The sequence below is a fragment of the Colletes gigas genome, unplaced genomic scaffold (assembly GCF_013123115.1).
Source record: "Colletes gigas isolate AHSC1104 unplaced genomic scaffold, ASM1312311v1 Colletes_gigas_Sc00005, whole genome shotgun sequence".
NCBI classification, from domain to species: domain Eukaryota; kingdom Metazoa; phylum Arthropoda; class Insecta; order Hymenoptera; family Colletidae; genus Colletes; species Colletes gigas.
Genome location: NW_025106634.1, coordinates 6,312,284 through 6,325,448, shown reverse-complemented (window position 1 = coordinate 6,325,448; position 13,165 = coordinate 6,312,284). Strand labels below are relative to the sequence as shown.

At 50.9% G+C, this 13,165-nt stretch overlaps 1 protein-coding gene across 10 annotated transcripts in view; it reads left to right on the top strand.

The window, feature by feature from the left end:
- Positions 1–13,165, top strand: part of LOC122394971 (protein bric-a-brac 2-like) — a 253,470-nt gene that overhangs the window by 132,874 nt on the left and 107,431 nt on the right. The gene's annotated exons all lie outside the window — the stretch shown is intronic.

Genomic DNA, 13,165 nt, shown 5'->3' with positions numbered 1-13,165 from the left:
GTTTCCAATCCGCCTCGAATATATGATTTTCGGCGATTAAAATCGATCGGGGGAAAAAATGGCTTCCAGGGGGGGCGGCGAGACAGAATGGATATACATAATTCGATAGCGGTGTAGGAAACACGAATTTAAGTATTGGCGGAAAAGTAGCAAATATTTCGTAGCCCCGCGGTGGATGTTGTTTCCGGCGAACGGTCCGGTCGATCGGAGAACAATCGTATTAGGGGGTTGCGCGGCAAACGAGGTTTCCGGTTCCGGAGATCTCGCGAGGGAGCGCGCTCGCGCTCGAAATCGGACGCGTAGAAGCGTCTGGCACCGAAAAGAAGAGAAACGGAAAGAGGATCGAGGCGAACGTGGAGGGCCAGGAGGAGATTTGGAGGAGGAGAGGCGCGGGTACGCGCGGCGTAACTGTATTGGCCCTGCACGGTGGCTGGATTTTAATCGAAGCGCAACGTATAAAGTTGCTGAAAATCAGATTATCCCTGCTCGTCCTGTTCCTCGTCCTCCGCCTCCACTTGGCATCGTTCTCCCTCTTCCTCCTCCTCCCGCCCCTCGATCTCTGCTTTCCGGTCGGCCCCGGCTGCGAACCATTTTTTTATCCCGAGTTTTTTATCCCGCGGATTTTTATCGATTCCTGCAAATCAAACGGTTCCATCCGCCAGCATCGCTCTATCGCGGCCCCGCCAGTCGACATCGGACGTCCCGACTAACGAGAAATCGCAATCGTTCGCGTTGCTTTTACGCGGCCGTTTTGCCCATGCCACGACCATCCACAACGACCAGGAGACCGATTATTCCTATACACTAAGAACTCCCAACCATTCTTTCCTCGCGATCACTGCATCTTTGTTCGTTCGAAAGAAAATTTAAACCGATACTTTGCAAGATATTAAACAAAGTCCGAAGTCGCGTCTTTCGAACAATCCCGCGACGGTTTAGACGCGCGAACGGGGCGTCGTTCGGGTTGCGCTCTAGCCTCCGCGTCGGTTACGTTGGTTTTGAATTGAAATTAATTTCACTAGGGTGTATCCCCTGTGAGGTATCGATCACCCAACGTCGCGTAACTGGTTCGCAGTCCCCGCGGCTGCTCTCTCGTTCGACCGAAAGGAGACGCAGGAAGGAAGGAAAGGTTCGAGTGCTCGGCGGGTCGAATTTTTTCGCGTTAAACGCGTCCTCCGTTGGGCGGGGGTGACCGGCCATCCGGGGGGGGGTGGGGCAAAGGAGGGCATCGCGTTTCCGGTTCTTGCGCGCGGGCTCGGCTAAATAGTTTTCGTCGCCGCGGCGGTAAAGCGTACTCACGGACAATTACTCTTGCGTTGAAACTCCGCGAGGCAATAATTTTGCGCGGGACGCGAGGGGCTGGACGGGGGCGGGAGGGAACAACTGGAAGCTCGCGGTGGAACGTTACAGTATTATTTTTAATAACGGTCGCTGAGAAGTGGGGACCCGTTTGCCATTACGTTACGCGGTAAATAATAAACGTTTATAAGGCCTTGGAAGTTATTATACAATATATACGTTGCTATACGCCCGATGCCATTACGGGTATCGTATATTATTAATGCAGGGGCTCTCAACCGACCCACCGCTGGTGTTCGCCTTCGCGTTCGCGTTCGCGCTCGCGCTCGATTCCTCTTACCGCCCCCGCCGACAACGCCTTCTTCTTCTTCTTCTTCTCGCGTTTCCCTTCGTTTTTCCGGCGGACTGTGCTCGACGAAACCCCAACGGGTCCACGAAAAGTTCTCGCGACATCCGTTTCGTTTATCAGACGGTCGCGAGATATTCGCCAACGAATCGGAAACGCGAAATTCGCGTTGCGCACCGACAATTCCTCCGATCAACGTCGACTCGGAACGGAAAATATCCGTCAAGGTGACTCGGGCGTGAAACGACACTCGCTTCCGATGTAATTATATCATGCAGTGGCATAATTTTGCTGCCGGATAATAAAGCGGTTGAAAATAATGCCGGCGGACGGGCAGCTCCGCCGAATCCCGATCTCTGACGTTCGCGCGATACCATTTTTCGAAACAACCGTCCCGGAACATCGAAGCCATAACTTTCGCAAGGGATGAAATCGATTTTCCCTTCCACGGTTCCGGAGAATTACTTTACAATTGCTTCGACTGTTCTTTCGACGCAACGGTGAATCCAACACGGATAAAATCCGATATCATTTTCGTGCCTACGATGGATTTCGTCCATCGTTGCAGTTCTTGAACAACGTCTTGTTAGGTTTACTTATCTTCGTACAACGTACAGACCGTAAGTCGAAGATAATATCAAATTGTACGCAACAAACGTTTCGAGTAAAGACAATTTAGACGGAATCGCCGGGTAATTGTACGGAACGAATGCGGGGGTGGTGGTCGTCGTACTCTCGTACGCAAGATGACGGAGGCTGGGGCCCGGGTAATAGGAAGGCGAGAATTTTGACTGGAGAAGAAGCTCGCGAGGCGGACAATAAGTTTCGGTGGTGCCTGCGGCCGAGCTAATTGCGTAGTTATTTCGTTAAGATAAGAACTCGCGGCGCTTCATGGCCGCTTTCCGCTAGATGGAGATTAGGCGAATTACATTATTTTATGTGTAACATCGTGCCCGGACGACGATAGCGCAACCAAAGTTTCGTATCAATATTTATTGTATAACGATAAGATTAAAAGGAATTTGTTAATGCGCGGTTGTATTTATATTGTTACGTCACGCGCCAGCCCGAGCCGACCGAACGGCGAGACATGCTTCTCCGTATCGAATAAAACATAAGGGTTCTCATTCGCGGCTACGTCTCCTCTCGTTTTCCTTCGATCGGTCTTTCCCGAATGGCCTTTGCCGCCAACAGACGCCCTAAACACGCTCCAACGATGCACCCCTTAATCGCTCGACCGACCAGACATCAATATTTAATAAAGTGCCGAGCGTGGACTCTTCTTTCTATCGCGATGAATCAAAATGGCTGTCGACAAGCCACTGATCGCGTACTTGCGAGAGAGGCGAGCTCGATGTAGCCCTCTGCCGGCGAGCGTGAGAACTGTCAGCCCAGGCCATCGTTTCCAAAATTAAAGACACGTCAGTGACCTCTTCTATAATAATGCTTTGAAACTCTGTGCCTTTGGAATCTATTCTCCCCGGTACGGGACACCCTGTAAATAACTTGGACTTGGTTCGAACCGCTTGGAATCCCATTGCTGGTTGCGGTCGTCGAGGAATCGCGGAACGAAGGGTTCGGTTCCATAGTCCCTTGTCGCGCGATGGTAAAAATATCGCGCGAGTACTCGCGACGATCGTAAAACGTCCAACCGCGCGACATTATTAATAAACGCGAAGCGTTTCATTGCGGTAACTATGGTCGACTCGCGGTGACGCGCGTGCATAGGCGGCAGCCACGCCGGGAGACCGATAGAGAGAGAGAGAGAGAGAGAGAGAGAGAGAGAGAGAGAGAGCTGAGTAGGTGGGAAGAGCTGAAGGAACGAGAAAAATGTAGAAATAAAAAGGACTGGAACGAAGTCAAGAGGGAATTACACACTGTTTGTCCCGATTGGCCGGGGTGGGGTAATATCGAGTGGTAGAGCGTTGTCGGGTTCGATTCTAATTAAAGATTGCCTGTCAACGCGATCGGGCCAACGTCTTAACGAGGATAATTTTCCGGGAAGTAAGTAAAAAAAAGAGAGAAAAAGGGGGGAAGGTGGAAAAAAAAAGAGGAGAAAGGTTAAAAAGAAGAAGATCGGCCCCGTACTCCCGACGCTTTTTCACCGGAGTTGAACTTCATCCGGTGGATTAAAAAGAATCTCGGGCCGGCAATAACGAGGCGCTTATCGATCGATAATAATTTAATGATAGTTATTCTCGGGCGGGCTGTTATTTCTCTCGAGGCGCGCCCCGGGTAAAATATTTTTGTTTCGTTCCGGTCGCCGGCTGGAAAGTCGATTCGTCACGACCTCCGCGTAGAAAATATGCTACTTCATTCTCGTCGGAGAAACACAGCGTCGGGAGAGCCGCTCCGCGGGCACGCTAGCTCGCTCTTTCGCTCTTTTGCTCTTTTGCTCTTTCGCTCTGGCTCTTTCGCTCTTTGGTTCGCGCGTGCACGCACACACGGTCGGATCGCGGCCGCGCGGCAACCGCGACAGACAGAGACCAATACTCGCGCGATCCCACAGAGAAAGAGAGAGAGAGGGAGAGAGAGAGAGAAAGAAGGGAGACAGCGAGAGGGACACCTACGTCTTCGGGTTACGCTGGTACGTACGCTCGTGTGCGAGTACGCGCGCGGGTACTTATATATAGAATTAAATATACGATACATTATTCATTTTAAGTTCTTTCTCCTTGCTTGTCCGGAGATCGTATGTATTACGCGCGCGTTGCGCGCTCGCGCACGCGAACACGCTCTCTCCGTCTCTCTCTTATTTCTCCCCCGCCCTCTTCTTCGACCCTCCTCTTCCTCCCCAACGCGTTTACACACACACACACACACACGCCTACGATCGACTCTTCCACCGTACATCCACGCTTAGAACGCGTACAGTCGAAACTCGCGAGCGTGCGCGACCAAGAGAGAGCCGCGGCGGTTATAACTTTTTATTTTAAAGATGGCAGCGTCTCATTTGCAATTCTATGCAGGACGTCGATACTCCTGATTTATCGTTACCATACTTATACCGAGTCCGCCTGTTTCTGCCACAATTTATATCGAGAACCGCGGACGCGCGTCGCTACGTCTGCGACCCGTATTTATTCGCTTCCTTTCGCTCCCGCGTACCCTCGAGCCGCGACGAAACTCCGAAACCCGAGCACCGCGCACGCGCCAACGCGGGAAACTCCAAACGACCGCCAACTCGTCGCTCCGACGGTCTCCCCGCTTTCCACGCTTTTTTTTTTTTATAACATTACAGTCGTCTCACTTGTAACTGCGGTTAACAATGTATTCGAGGATTCCGTCTTGTACACGATTAAAGGGAAGGTAACGGTCGCGAGAACTTTCCTTATTACGCGCTAGATCAAATTCTATACGTCCGTGTCTCCACGGGCCGCGAGGGCTCGCGATCGACTGGCAAACGGCCGCCGCGCTCGACCAAGACGGCCGGAGTTGGGCAAATTTTGTTCACGAACAACGAATGAAAATTTTAGATTCGTTCGTAAACTAGTTTTTGCCAGCGGCCGAGCGTGGCCGGACTCTCCCGGTCGCTCGAAAAACTCCCTCGATCGATTCTTATTTACGAATGAAACGTAAATGGAAGTTGCTTTGCGAACGGATTTAACTGTTTTTATTTTTCGTTCGATGCAACTCCCGGAGACGCGGTCGAAACTCGAGGACGGGGCCCAAGCGTCTTCCGTTCCGATGCTCGTCGGGGGCAGTATCGGCGACGTTGCTGGAAATGTTTCCAATTCGAAATGGCGACACAGCTCGACAAAGAAGCTTTGAACTATTGTAACGTGCAACGCGGTACGAAAGGCACGCGTTTACAGCTGGCACGGAGTATCGTTAAGCAGCAAATCCGCGTGAGACAATGCGTATCGGTTAGAACGATATCTAACAGGTGTCACGATTAGTCCGCGACAGGGGGAGGAGGATTTCCAAGGGTGTTTCTTACGGCGGAGAGGTGTACGTTGGGCCGGTTAAGGATCGTAACGAATAATGCGTGGCGAAAGGTGCGTTCGGACGAGAACCGAGATCGACCTTGATCGACGCGTCCCCGGATCGGGCGTATGCTAACTCGTAAGAGAAGTAGATCGTAAAAAAAGTGGGCAATAAAAATGGTAATGCACCGAATAATACACGCATAATACCAGCCATTATCCACGCGCCTGTTCCTTTATTATCTTCTTTATACTTGATACGGTACGGATCGTAAAGATCGCGGTAATAAAAAGTATTATTTTGCACCGTGCAGAGTGACGGACTAGGCAGCTGCAACGGCTGCCCGACGAAGACGGACAAGTCGTTGTCGTTGTCGTCAGGGACAACCCCCGACGAGCGTGTTTTAATCGCGGGACACCACCGTCGGACAAAAAGTTCCATTTTCAACGAGACACTAATTACGTTTGGTACGGTGAGATAATTAAGCTACGGGAACGAGAGTCCGGCGACGACTTTCTCGAGTTTGTCAACGGGAAAGTTTCCTGTCTCGATCGGCAAGAGGGTGGCGAAAGGATAACCGGCGAACGACGAGGAGCGAAGAAGGAGGGGGTTGGGAGAGATAGCCGGAGGAATAAAGAACGCGATCGGAAATTGGTCGAAAAAGCGGGGCAGAACGGGCGTCGAAAAGTCCCAAACCAGTTCTGCGCGACACAAGCTCGCGCCATTGTTCGACTTATCGGCCTCCACCACGTGCTTTACATAATGGCAGTGTCGAAAATGCGGTTTAACGATATCTAAACACGAGTACTCGGCCGTTTTAACTGGAAACGCGCCGCGGCATGGGGTGGACCAGCCGCGCGAGAGAGAAACAGACCGAACGGGCGTTCGTTCGTTCGTTCGTTCGTTGTGTTTCCCGCTGGCGAAATCCCCTTCGTTGGGGAACGTTCTGAACCGGATACATGGCTCTCTCTCTCCCTCTCTCTCCCTCGCCGCGTGCTCTTCTGTTACACACACGCGTGAATGTCGCGGAAAAGAGGGAGGAGACAAGGGTGAGAACCAACGGGAATGGGAACGCGTTCGCAGTGATGCGCTGCGAGAAGCAGATATCGGTTTACATCCGAACAATTGCTGCCTTTTACCGGCTCCAAAACGTTATGCTAATTGGTTCGGTATCCGTGGAACAGGCAACCAGAGCCTTATGGCGCTCCCTTTATTTTCCATCGCGTCCTGGACGAGCTCTGTTCGTTCGCGCCTCCGCGGTTTCACTCTCGACATCGACTGTCGAGAGTTTGGCTCTTCGAGAGTCGCGGTTCAAGGGTTTCGAGGCGACATCCGGGGAGGCGGAGGATCCAATGGACGCTTCAGGCCCCGAGACATAAAAATAAAATTCCAAAGATGGTATTTACGTCTGGTTCCCGGTAGCCAAAGTTTGAGAACCGCTGTCGAAATATATAGTAATTTAACGAATCATAAATGCAACAATACGGAACCGGCTGCATCGACGATGAGCCATCGTCGTCTTTATGGCCGCGTCGTTCGATTTCCCGTAAAAATACGAGCCGTAGCGCGGATCGATCCGCGATGTTAAATAGAATAATCATTATACGAATGTTTATGCACGTGCACCGATATTATTGTTACTCGCCGCTTTAATGACACGTAAATGGAACCGTCCGAACAATTCCGACCGATCGTCGACGCGTCAAACGCAATCAACGATTACAGAAATGTTTATCTTCTCCTTATTATTCGGTATATTCGTCGGCTACGGACACGGTCGTTGAAACGGGACAATATCCACCCTCGGAATTCGACGGAACGTAATATTTCCGATCGAGCCTCGATCCAAGTCGCCGGAAGTTAACGATCGCTCCAGAAAGAAACGCGAGGTCGCTTGTTTTCCCCAAAGAAATGTCATAGTTCGTTTCAATTCGGAGAAACTTGCCTATATTTAGAAGAAATTTCCACCCTGAACCTTCCTCACAATTGGCGCGTTTCGATAAAACCCCTTTGTGCGTAATTAGACGCGATAGAGTGGGTACGTGTATCGTCGTTTGGAACAACTTAGGTGTAATTACGTTGGGCGAACCTCATGCGTAACGCAACGCGTGCGCGACTGCATACGGAGCGATCGAACATTGTATAAAACGATACAGCGTAAACAGAGCTATCGTTGCGTCGAGATCTTTTCGCTGGCGGGTTTCGATGCAAGATACATGTCGGAGTACTTGCCAACAAGGTTGTTTCGTGTAGTTCGCTCCCACCCCTGGAGATTCCGATGAAAAGCCAGAGGAGCGCGACGAAACATAAAAAAAAAAAAAGAAAGAAAAAGATAAAAATAAATAAAAAAGGAATCCTCGAACGCGGCGGCAACGAAGCGAATCGATCGGAGCCCGGAGACTTGGGATTTGGTTAAACGCTTTCGTCGAAACGATTACACGTCGCCGACAAAGAAATCGCCCGTCGCCGGACGGTAATAGCTACAATTATCATTTCGATGAAATATGGTCGGTGGGCAGGCGCGTATGTACGCCCGTACGAATTGCGGGGACAAAACTAGTTTGTCTCCTCGAAACGCGCGCGACCGTTCCTGCCCGAGCAATTTACGAATCGGAAATTGCCGAAAATAGGCAAACCGTTCGCGATCGTCGCTGTTTTCCGCCGTCGAATTCGGACTTTGAAGGCTCCCGGTGTCCTCCGACGGGATGCAAATTCGCGAAAACTATTACCTACCAATCAGGAGGCGAGTTCAACCCCTTGGCGCCCGGGTCGGACTCGGGGATCCGTCGTTGCGACCGAACGGAAGATCGATATGAGGTCGCGTATCGTTGATTTTCAGATGGGAAGGAAATCAGCGACACGAGCACGCAGTTTTAAACGAACGAACGGTGTTTGCTTAGCGAGTAATCGATGAGCGGTTTATTGTAAGCGAACGCGCGCTGCGTTTACGTAACGTCGTCGCGGGAGCCAAGACAATCGTCGCTACGGCTCGCGATAAATCTCAATTAAAGACCCAACGTCGATCGGTCCGCGCTTAATTATTCTTTTTGAACCGCCGCGGTGCCCGTGGGATTTTTTTCTCGCCGGTTTTCGACCACGATAAACCATCGAGAAGAGGGAAACGAGTCGAAGTTTAGGTAAAAAAAAAATAAACCGAGCTCGCATCCTCCCCTGCCCCTGTGGCGAAACGTATTTTCCGCGTGCACGTCAGCCCCGCGAGTGCGATCGACGGCTAGAACCTTCTCGGTGATACTGGATAAAATATAAAAAAAAAGGAAAAAAAAATCCAGCACGTCGGACGAGTCTTTCGACCTGACAGACCCCCCTTTCGAAGACTCGGCGCTGTCGATTCCGCGGATTTGAACGCGAATTCGTTGAAAGCGAACCCGGGGCTTCCCGGGGGTTGTCTCGATTTCGACGCTGACGCGGAAACGCGGGCGGAAAAGTCAATTTGCGAAGCGCAACGGCCGCGATTCGGAGTTAAGTTTCCGCGTGGAGCTGGCGGAAGGGGGGGCGGTGTGTAGTGGGGGGCAAAGTAATTCCGCACGGCGAAGGAGCCGCTCGGAAATATCGCGCGAATTTCTGATACTCGTGCTCGATCGTAAGTCTCGGTCCTGCGCGAAATAATAATAATAACAGTAGCAATAATGATAAAAATAATAATAATATAAATAATAGTAATAGCGACGGCAATAATAACGGTAATAATAACGCTCGTAATAATAGCAATAATAATAACAATAACAGTAATAACGACAGAGCGTTATTGCGCGTAATAATTTTCAACGGCGTAATCGTTAAGAAAGGACGTCCCAGGGTAACTGCTCCTATAATCGTTATCGTTACGGTTTACGCCGCTCTGTTCCCTCCGGTTCTTTCCTCCTCGCCTGGATTCTCCATTTTCTCCCCATCTTTTCATCTTCCCCGGCCTACACTCCCTCTCTCTTCCTCCTCGGTCGTGGTCCGTTTTCGAAAATCACGCGTCTCTTCGTTCGAGATCCGCTGGATGTTTGGTTTACTCTCGGTGCGTTTGGACAGATAGCAGTCAGCAATTAGCGTGCAACTCCCCCGATCAGTTGGAATCTCGGTTCCTCGCGAGAGTTCCACTGCGGGTGTAAAGAGTCGAAGGAGGTTCTGGCTAGGAAGTCCGGCGCGAAGGAGGCCGATGGTCGGTGACGAGGGAGCGAGAAGACGGTGGAGACCGGGCGTGGGAGGCGGGGGTTGGTATTGGTGGCACACGTACTCGAAAGAGAGCATTAGTTTCAACGATTATTAGAGTTAGTTCTAGCCGAATGAGTTTCATAAATGCCCGGGGAAAACTCCGAGCGTATACTTGTATTTATACGAGCAGCTAGACGGAGACGGGAGGGCGAGGAGGCGCGGTTGTGGGTGGCGAACAGGGGTTTGCTGGAGGATTGTACGGGGGCAGGGGGAGGGGGAGAGGGGGGGGGGTCTAAAGCTGGAAGGAGAGAAAGAGAACGACGGCATTCGCGAAGCCGAAGTATCCGTCGTTCCGCTTCGTCCCCAGGGGTTGGGCGCTCGCTCGGTCTCGTTCCCTCCCCCGCTTGCTCTCCGCTCGGCCTCCTATTATTATTATTTTTTATCACAATATTTGCTTTTCCCACATTCTGTTTTATGTTAATGGTCGCTGCCTGGCCCTGCCCTCCTCCCCCGTACGCCCCGTCCTCGCTCCTTTTTCTCGCCAGTTCCCGCTTCGTATGCATGGCCTCGGGGAACTTTTAGCATTTTGTCTCGAATTTAAAAAGTTTTTCCGCCGCTCCCGTACCCCCCTTGCCCTCTCTCTCTCTCTCCTCGTCGCCAGCTATCTGTCTTTCCTACTTTTCCCACCCCACCCTCCGCTCCTCCTCCTTCGCCTCCAACTTATAATATACTCGATACTGTCAATCGAGCAACTCTCATCGATAAACTTCGAACCGTGCACATTCGAGACAACGCGCTCCCGTCGACGGTTTCCTGTATTATTTTTATTAAGTTGTAAACTAAATTTCATAGCCGACAAGGGGATTTCTTCCGTACGGGGGGATCCGTATCGTCGCTACGTCAGCCTACACTTTCGGATAAGCCTAATCGAAATTCTTGTCGTCCTATTAACCGTCCCTGCCTACATTCTTTCGTCCAGCGTCGCATACCAACAAAATATCACCGTCCTCCTCGGGCTGGCCGTTCGATAAATTTAATTCTAGGCAGTCGCTTCGTCGAAGGAGCCGGCTTTATGGAGAAAGAAACGACAACCCGGATTGCGTCAGCGCACCAAGAACGCCTATCCAATCGTTCTTAAATATATACGTATCTTAAATTTTTTACGTTTTCAATTTTTGATAGTCGGACAGAAAACACGTCGATATTTTGTACTTTATTTTAGCGCGCTTAGTTCTCTTTTTACACGGTAGCCACCAGGTTTCGAAGAACATCGTGCAAAAACGAAATCGTTTAAGGGAGCATTCTTATTCGGATATTTGATATTTTTTATAATTATGCATCCAACACGGTTAAATTTGTGTATTTAAAGCGATTCCAACCCGGAACAAAATTATGCTCGCGGCAAGACGTCCCCCTTGAATTTCTTTGGCCCTCGAGAAACAAATTTTTCCTAATATATGCATTTATACGCTAAAACTAGTCGCTCCGTGGGCTGGATAAGTCGCGGAGACCGAATCCGGGTTCTATCTAGCATCGCTAGGGTAGGTCGAACAGGCTAAAGGTCGAATTCGACCTCCTCTTAGCCTAAAAGTAGAAGCATCGGAAATAAGATCCCATACGTGGCTTGAGAATAGGCTACCAGACGAATTTAAAATATTTCGATCCTCGGCACGAAAACCGTGCACTTGGAAATATTTATAAAATAGTAGAAAATTCTTCAGGCGTTACGTCGTGGAAAGGACGTACTAAAAATGTACCAGAGAGACTATCGATCGGGAGCAGAGATTTCTAGATCGTAGCGCGGTGCTGAAATCTTATCGCGTGTCATTCGTTCGTCAGCCATGTCCTCGAGCTCGGAGAGATCAAGAACCACTGATCTAGACTGTCGTTTCTTCTCCCCCTAAAGCGAACGGACCGAGATACAAAGTCGAGAATAGACCGAGCGACAGTAGGCTAGAATTAATTTTAACGAACGATGAGGCTGAAGAGGTCAACGCGAGGGTGATCTCTTGTCGTTATACGGAGCTAAACGGTAGAATGTAGGTTGCGAAGGCTAATGGGAAGGCGAGAATTTCAACTCGACCGTCTGGCATGAATTTTTACGCCCGGTCTCGTTACAAATTTAGACGTAGCGTTTAGAAATTTATTTACCCGTTGCAACTTTCCAGAAGAAGTTCGCGGAAAAACTTCGATTCGCGAAAGGGTGAATTCGATACGCGAATAGAAAGAGGGTGGCGGTTTTCTGGCGGTTGTTTATTATTTTCCGTCGATCGCGGAGGGTGGTGCGTGGGAAAAGCGGTAGGAGGAGCGGAGGCGGGGGGGTGGAAGGGGGTCGAGACGACGGGGAAACTGGGAAGAACAAGAGCGAGAAAGTTTCGTAAAACCGAGCCGAAGACGGATCGATCTGTTCCGTGCGGCGTTCGCGCGACTCGCGGGACGAGAAACGACGAGCAAAGAAAGGGGGTGGTAGGGGGGGGGGTGGCAGGAGCGAGCGTGTGCTTTCCACCCGCTTGTATCGACGGCGGAGAAGAGGCGGCGGGAGCCGTAGTTTCTCGAGCCCGAAATCCATAAGTTAAGAATTTTTCACGGAGTGGAAAACTTTCGTATAATATAGCGTTCGGTCCCCGCATCCGAGCTCCGCGGCGAAGTTTCGTAATATATTACGCGTTTCTCTGGCTCGTCGCGGCCTTAACGGCGCGCCCAGCCTGGGAACAAATTGGAATTTTTACGTTTGAAACTCGGTCGTCGCGCTCGGTGCGCTCGATCGTCGCGTTACGGTTCCTCCTTCGGTCCCGGGAATTCGACTACGTTTCAGCTCGCGCGACGTGTCTCTTTCCATTTAATTTTATCGCGACTTATCCTATCCGGCGTCCAGCCTCGGACGAGAGAGATCGGAAAAGGCACGCGGAAAATAAAGTTCTCGGCGATTTCTTTGGCCGCGGGCGACCGGGGAAAACTTCGCCTCGGAATTATTTTGCCAGCGCGTGGATTCCCTCGGAAACGAAACGGCGGGGAGCGAGGGGGGGCCGGGCGAGAGCTGGGCTCGCGGCGAGTAGAAACGGCCGCTTTATCGGCTCGAAATCGATCGATTCGCGCGCATCGGAGTCTCGGTGCAAAATATAAAAGAACCGAGGGGGGAAAAATAGGGAGGGAGGGAGTAGAATAGAATTCCTCGTATCCCCGCCGCTCCATAACTTTTGACGAGTTTCAACGAGTCGAAACCGTGGCGAGATGTGGATATAATTTTATCCAGTTTTTTATTGCGGACATGTTGAACTGGTAAGGGCTTCGATAGCGGCAGCTGAATCGGAAATATTGCCCATAAATATCGGAGATACCCACCCAGCCACGTGTAACTTCACGCACGTGCAGCCTCGCTCGTACCTACGCGCCTCGCGCTTACGTGTGCGCCTCTCGCGGATCCGCATACGC